The 7895-nt window shown below is 46.7% G+C and overlaps 1 non-coding gene across 1 annotated transcript; it reads right to left on the minus strand.

Annotated features, from left to right (window-relative positions):
- Positions 1-5062: 5062 nt before the first annotated feature.
- Positions 5063-5165, minus strand: LOC123056261 (U6 spliceosomal RNA). The gene has a single exon (XR_006426692.1). It is a non-coding gene; the product is annotated as a U6 spliceosomal RNA (small nuclear RNA).
- Positions 5166-7895: the final 2730 nt, after the last annotated feature.

Here is a 7895-nt window from a genome sequence, read left to right on the forward strand (position 1 = left end):
TACAAGTGCGACGGTGAGTAAGCCATCGACGCCGATCTCTTATGTTCTTGTTTTGGATGGTGTCTGTGATTTGTATTGTACATTTAATTAGGTAATCTGGTTACAAATTTGAAGCATGACTATAATTTTTGGCATTGAGAGTTGGAGCATGTGGAGTATTTGGTACCACAAATATATCATAGGTAATATTGTTGTTAATGCACTTGACTGGGCTGAAGAAAGAAGGAAATCTCACCAACTTTAGACCGTCGGCCTACAACATCCACTCTCATGTTCAGCATGCGCAAGGGTCTGCACCGGAAGCTTCCCACCTTTGTAGGTTTGGTTCCTAGGTATATGAACCAATACCACAACCTCACAGGGCAGCACTAGCCTTCTCCCTAAGTCGGGGATATACGTTGCTTATGCGATTATGTCCATAACCGGGCATCTAGACCTCGTGACAGGTGATCGTACGTGGCTCGTATTGCCGGTTGCATTTTTTATGAGGATTTTCACGACTTTAGGGTGAGAGAATCAACCCCTTGACGCTAAAAGTCGAAAAATCAAGCCACGGGAATTCACGCTCATGACCTACGCATTGTTGAGATAGATAGAGAAGTCCAAAAGATAATAAATTTACAGTCATTAGCGAATCAACTACCTGGTCACTTTAGTGACGTAAAGACTGTGACATAGTCACATGTGCATGATAGCAACGCATGGGAAAAGGGAAGAAAAATGGTATAACCACTTTGGCCCGGTTTTGCAAATGTCTAGGTACTGGTGGATGCATGACAAAAAAATACAAGAGAGATTTATGATGGTGTTTACCAAAGTGCCCAAAGTGAAATGGGGAGCTAGTTGAGACCTAGCATAACTACAGAATATTCAGTGCACAAAATTCCGAACTTAAACTTTCCCAAAGAGGAAACACACAACGGAGATTTATGCGCACACATTGACGTAAGAAAGCTAAAGGACCGTGGTGCTCTTGGAATGAGAAATTTGGTAGAGCAGAAGTTAGCGCCAGATGCGCTCCATGACTAAATGACCATAAATTATATTAATATGAGAGATTCCATAAATGGAGCAACGAAGAATGTCGACATTAACTTTGCTTAAAAATATGCCTCGGTCGTAGATCACTAGTAGAAAAACGAGCATTCACAGCGGCTACGGAGGTGCTCCTTTTAGCAATGGAGGCGGATGTAATTTTGAAATCGCATGCAAAAAACGTGAAAGGCGGTTGTCATCTTGAAACTGCCTATAGTTTTCAAACACTATATGCGGTCATGGAGTTGAAACCGCCTGCGGTACTTCCATCACCTACGTACATAACGCAAGTCCCCCTCCCCCATCACTCACTTTCTCAACTCTTGGTCAAAGAAATGGGTCAGTCGTTGTCATGTCCCCCGCGTGAACATCCGAGCACGGTATTTGTGTCAGCACCACCACTGCCACCATTGGCAGGCCGCGTGGATGACCACCTGAAGGTGCCACTCCCGCCGCCGCCGCCCATCAACATCAGGGCAGGGTAAGGGGGTAAGTGTGCCAACACTACCACTGCTTGGGTCGACAAAGCTTGCCGGCGACCATTGGAAGGAGTCCATACCAACGCCGCTGAGAGTAAGGATGCTGGAACCACTGCCTTTGGCGCCAAACCTTGCAGACATTGTTGCCCAGGTGGCAAAAATTCGGGCGATCTCTGGCCTTGATTATGTGAATAAGGACATCCCGGCCCCATCGAAAATGTGAGGTCCCTATTATCATTGAGGGTATTCGGGTAGGCGTTTAGGCTCCTGAAGATGTTCCCACTTCTGTTGCCACTAGATGTTCTATATCGGGTGAAGCTAATGGGGGTGGCGCAGTCTCCCTCACCACACCACTGTCGTCGCCAAAGATGCTAGTGGTCGACCCCGAAAAGCCTCTGTGGCGGCGCCCAAGACCGCACCGAAGAAGCATCGTGCGGCCAATCATACTGGAGGGTGGCACGAGAGGCGAAGAAGCATCGAAAAGACTTGTAGTGTAGTATCTTATATGTGCTAGCAATGTAGTCTCTAAACCCAGTACTTATTTTATGATCTAAATGGAATGTATTTTCATATGGAATCATGTAGTTCTTTCTTTGTTAGTGCATCTTGGGGCTCCACTGTCCATAGTGACCCCGAGGCACTGACAGGCCAGAAGCATGTCAGTGATTATACAATTTGGCCGGTCAGTGCTATTTGGATGTGTGGTAGTGTCAGAGTGGCAGACTCAAGCGATTTGCAACTTCAAGGGCATGTACCTCGTGTCGTATGGCCGACGTGGTTGCCATTGATGTTGGTCGTCGGCGTCGGCTGTTGCAATTGTCGCAGGGCAATGGTGTGTTTGCATTTTCATTGTTGCGGGTGATTCTCGAGTCTGCTGCTCCTCCTGATCAGTGCAGCGGATCCGTCATTGTTTGGTTGGTTGGCGCTTGTTGTGTTCAGCACGCGTCGAAGAGAGTGGGATTTGCCCTGTGTGGTTTAGTGTTTGGGAGTGGGTTTTGCCCTTGTTTCAATATTTTTGCTTAGTTGTTTGTAATTAACTAGACAATTCTCATCTGCTTTAATTAATGAATGAGCAATCTACGTTTCCAAAAGAAAAAAAACATGCTTGCGCCCAGGTCGAGAACCAGGAGCATCTTGGGCATAAATAATCGGAAAAACTAACGCTCACACGTGTGGCGTTTGCACATCGCCCACACGCCTCCATCACCACTCATTTTGCCACGTATGAACAGATCACATCAGCAGAAATCTTTTTGGTTTTTGGCTTAGAAATATTTTATCTTCTAATTTAAAAAGCGAATTAAAAATCTGTTTTCACCATTAAATCCGTCTCGATGAGATCTCCAAAACTAGACCCCATGTTGATATGTTTCGACGAAATTTTTTTCCCAAAAATTGTCATGATGTTTACACTGTAGTTGCCATAGTGCTTAAACTAAAGCTGCCATGTGGCAATTTTAGTTTGTAGATCATGGCAATTTTAGTTTTTCGATGATGGCAATTCCAGTACTTTGACCATGAAAATATATTTTTGTATGAACCATGGCAATTTTAAATGCATGTATCATGGCAATTTTAATTTATGGTGCGTGGAAAGTCTAGTTTCTTAATTCCCCGTTTTATAATATGTCAAAATTTACTTTTAAATATAGAAGAAAATAGCTGAAACATATCATGACAACTTCAGTGTAAACATCATGGCAATTCATGTGCAATAGACACGGCAACTTTTAACCCAAAAAAATTCGTCGAAATATATGGATATGAGATCTAGTTTGGAAGATCTCGTCGCGACGGATTTAATGATGAAAACGGATCTTCAATCGGATTTTTCATTTAAGAGATAAAACATTTAAAAACGGAAAATCCAAAAAGATTTCCACATGCATGCGGTGACATGGTGTAGTCTGTGTGCTATAGGGCGTGTGGGCGGATTTGGCTCCCACGATACGAGTGGGCGTTATCGTTTTCCTAAATAATTAGTTAACGCCTAAGGAATGAACTGGCTAGTTATCTCTTGTCAGATATATTTCTTTTTCTGATTGCAAATCAAGAGAGGGCATCAAGATAACTGAACTTGACACAGGCAACATTTCTCGGAGATAACATCATACAAATAACTTAAGTAGATCACCACAAGCAAGAAGCGACAGATCATAGAGCACATTAAGATAACTGAACAGCAACCTCATTAGGAAATAAAAACAACCAGCTTACTTAAATTGATACAAAGAACGGCACACGCGCCTGCATGCACGGAGACAACAACTTCAGCAGATCGATCGACAGAAGGAACGAGAGGCAGATCAACAGGACAACCCAACACACGCAACATTCTCACGCGATCGACCGGAGCGGCAAGCGGCAGATGCGCGCGCATGCATGCATGCTCTGCGGTGCCTTACAGAGCGAAGGCGGCGGCGGCCGCCGCGGCGCCGGCAGTTCGCAGTATCTGAAAATACAGCTGCGGATTCGCCAGGAAAGCCGCGCGGGATATGACGAAGCCGATCGCCCCTGGCGCCTTCATCGTGGCGCCGACGGCCACCCCAGCAGGCCAGAGGAAGTAGACGCCCACGGCAGCGCCGCGGTTACGGCGGCTCCCACCGCGCCTTCGCGCGAGTGGTGAACACGTCCTTCGCCTTCTGCTGGAACGCGTCCATCTCGGCCATCGCCTTCTGCTGGAACGCGTCCATCTCGGCCATCGCCTTCTGCTTGAAGGCGTCCATCTCTGCAGGCGTGTTTCTTCGCGAGTAGTAGTAGATGTTGCCTGGCTACCGATCTAGATGGAGAAGGTGCTGTGTTAGACAGAGGGGGGGAGCGGGTGGTTTATAAAGACGGAGGCGATCGCGGTGAGCGAACGCACTTCGGCCTTGGAAGTTGGGATAAGCCGGGAAAATCGCACCCACCCCGCATGCAATTGCAGTAGCCACGTCCGGCTCGATGCGCTTCCTCTTTTTTCCTCTCATCATGTAAATCACGTTTTAAATGCTGAGTGTGCTTGGTCCCAAAACGATTCTCCGTTTACTGTTTTTTACCGAAAGAGTTTTCTTCTGAACAGGATATTTACTCAAAATAAGTTGGCATTTTCAGTGATGAGCAGCCTATAGTACACTCGATCGCGCGATGCATGCATACACGAGCTAGGAGTTCTTTTTTTAAAAGGGATGAGCTAGAGGTATTTTTCTGATAAAAAGTGGAGCGTACATAAACTCAAACGATGAATAAAACTGCCACGATGGCTCTTCCTGTAACCTCAAATCAGAATGAAGTGCCTCTGTCTCCGCAAATGATTAAAAAAATGAAGTTTTTTCTAGGGGAAGTTTTTTTTTGAGACATTCTCGTTAAGCTTTGTTCAACTCGACAAAATGTTTACAGGTAAGAAAAGAAGCTCTCCCGGTTGGCCTAACCACACATGGCGACCAACTCTGAGCATTAAAGAGTGCTTAGCGAGATTGTGAACCTCGAAATTCGAGCTCCTATACTCGTGGGCGAAATTACAAGCTACAAAACTTTGTGGTCTATCTATTATTTCATGCACTATGGTCCCAAAAAATTTGGATCATTTCTCAATTCGTGTGTGTCATCCTTGCGTCGGGGCCATGCTAATCTTCTCTGTATAGTTCCACTAAAATTGGAAGTTTTTTATATAGTAGTAGTGAAATGAAGTGCCTTAGTGGATAGGCCTATAGTGAAAAATAGTACTGTGGGGTAGGCCCATCTGAAGAGTAATCCAAGACGAACGTGTTGGTCCAATGGGATTCTTCTGTACCGTCCCGCGCGGTGCAACTTTCGGGATTTTCTCGAGAAAGATCGCAGCCAGAGCCCCAAGGTGCGTAGGTGCAGGTGTTTGAGTGTGACGCCCCCGATTTGACCGTACACTAATCATGCACGCAAATGTGTACGATCAAGATCAGGGACTCATGGGAAGATATCACAACACAACTCTAAAACATAAATAAGTCATACAAGCATCATAATACAAGCCAGGGGCCTCGAGGGCTCGAATACAAGTGCTCGATCACAGACGAGTCAGCGGAAGCAACAATATCTTAGTACAGACATGAGTTAAACAAGTTTGCCTTAAGAAGGCTAGCACAAACTGGGATACAGATCGAACGAGGCGCAGGCCTCCTGCCTGGGATCCTCCTAACTACTCCTGGTCGTCGTCAGCGGGCTGCACGTAGTAGTAGGCACCTCCAGTGTCGTAGGTGTCGTCGTCGGCGGTGGCGTCTGGCTCCTGGGCTCCAGCATCTGGTTGCGACAACCAGGTAGAAAGAAAAGGGGGAAAAGAGGGAGAGAAGCAACCGTGAGTACTCATCCAAAGTACTCGCAAGCAAGGAGCTACACTACATATGCATGGGTATATGTGTAAAGGGCATATCAGTGGACTGAACTGCAGAATGCCAGAATAAGAGGGGGATAGCTAATCCTGTCGAAGACTACGCTTCTGGCCATCTCCATCTTGCAGCATGTAGAAGAGAGTAGATTGAAGTCCTCCAAGTAGCATCGCATAGCATAATCCTACCCGGCGATCCCCTCCTCGTCCCCCTGTTAGAGAGCGATCACCGGGTTGTATCTGGCACTTGGAAGGGTGTATTTTATTCAGTATCCGGTTCTAGTTGCCATAAGGTCAAGGTACAACTCCGGGTCGTCCTTTTACCGAGGGACACGGCTATTCGAATAGATAAACTTCCCTGCAGGGGTGCACCACATAACCCAACACGCTCGATCCCATTTGGCCGTACACACTTTTCTGGGTCATGCCCGGCCTCGGAAGATCAACACGTCGCAGCCCCACCTAAGCACAACAGAAAGGTCACCACGCCGGTCTAACCCTATGCGCGCAGGGGTCTGGGCCCATCGCCCTATGCACACCTGCACGTTGCGTACGCGGCCGGAAGCAGACCTAGCCTAGTGGCGTTCCAGTCCAATCCGGCGCGCGCCACTCAGTCGCTGACGTCACGAAGGCTTCGGCTGATACCACGACGCCGGGATACCCATAACTACTCCCGCGTAGATGGTTAGTGCGTATAGACCAAATGGCCAGACTCAGATCAAATACCAAGAACTCGTTAAGCGTGTTATGTCGAAGTAACCGCGGACGCCGTCCAGGGCCAGGCCCACCTCTCACCTAGGCGGTCTCAACCTGCCCTGTCGCTCCGCCACAAAGATCCACTTGCGGGTACTCCTACGAGCCGACCCGACTTTAGTCATCACATGTGTCATGTATATAGTATATAAGTATATACCCGTGATCACCGCCCAAGTGATCACGGCCCGGTAGTATAGCACAGCAGACGGACAAGAATGTAGGGCCACTGATGGAAAACTAGCATCCTATACTAAGCAGTAGGATAGCAGGTAAGGGTAACAACTGTAGCAACAATGACAGGCTATGCAGCAGAATAGGATTAACCGAAAGCAGTAACATGCTACACTCTTCTAATGCAAGCAGTATAGAGAAGAATAGGCGATATCTGGTGATCAAGGGGGGGGGCTTGCCTGGTTGCTCTAGCAAGTAGGAGGGGTCGTCAACTCCGTAGTCGAACTGGGCAGCAGCAGCGTCGGTCTCGTAGTCTACCGGAGAGAAGAGGGGGAAGAAACAGTAAATACAATGCAAACATAAGCATGACGATGCGTGACATGACAATGAGCAGTGCTAGGTGTGTCCTAACGCGACAGTAGGTGGTACCGGCGAAGGGGGGTCATCCGGGAAAGTATTCCCGCTGTTTCGCGTTTTCGGACAGACGGACCGGAGGGGGAAAGTTGCGAGTTCGATAGGTTAGGGAGGTGTGGTGGACGAACGGACTGCGTATCCGGATTCGTCTCGTAGTTCTGAGCAACTTTCATGTTGAAAATAATTTAATCCGAGTTACGGATTAAAAGATATGATTTTCTAAAGATTTTAATAATTTCTGGAATTTAATTAATTATTTAATTTAATTCAAAATTTGGATTTAGGACATCAGTATGATGTCAAGCTGACGTCAGCAGTCAACGTTGACCGTTGACCTGGTCAACCTGACAGGTGAGTCCCACCTGTCAGGGGCTGTTAGCTAATTAACTACTGTTTAATTAAATTAACTAACTAATTAGATTAATTTAAACAGGATTTATTAACTTAATTAATTTAGTTAGTTAATTAATTAATTAAATTATTTTTATTATTAATTATTTATTTATTATATATATTTATTTATTATTTTTTTAATTAGTTTTCTTCTTTTTTTTAAACGTTCCAGGGGGCGTGGGGCCCCAAGGTCAGTGGCTCACGGGAGCCCTAGCGGGCATGTGGGTTACGGGCGCTGGCGTCGGCGCCCGACTGGGCGAGCGCCCAAATCGACAGGCAGGGGGGGCGCCAGCCACGGGCGTGGCGAGGCC

Source organism: Triticum aestivum, chromosome 2D (genome assembly GCF_018294505.1).
Source record: "Triticum aestivum cultivar Chinese Spring chromosome 2D, IWGSC CS RefSeq v2.1, whole genome shotgun sequence".
In the NCBI taxonomy this organism is placed as follows: domain Eukaryota; kingdom Viridiplantae; phylum Streptophyta; class Magnoliopsida; order Poales; family Poaceae; genus Triticum; species Triticum aestivum.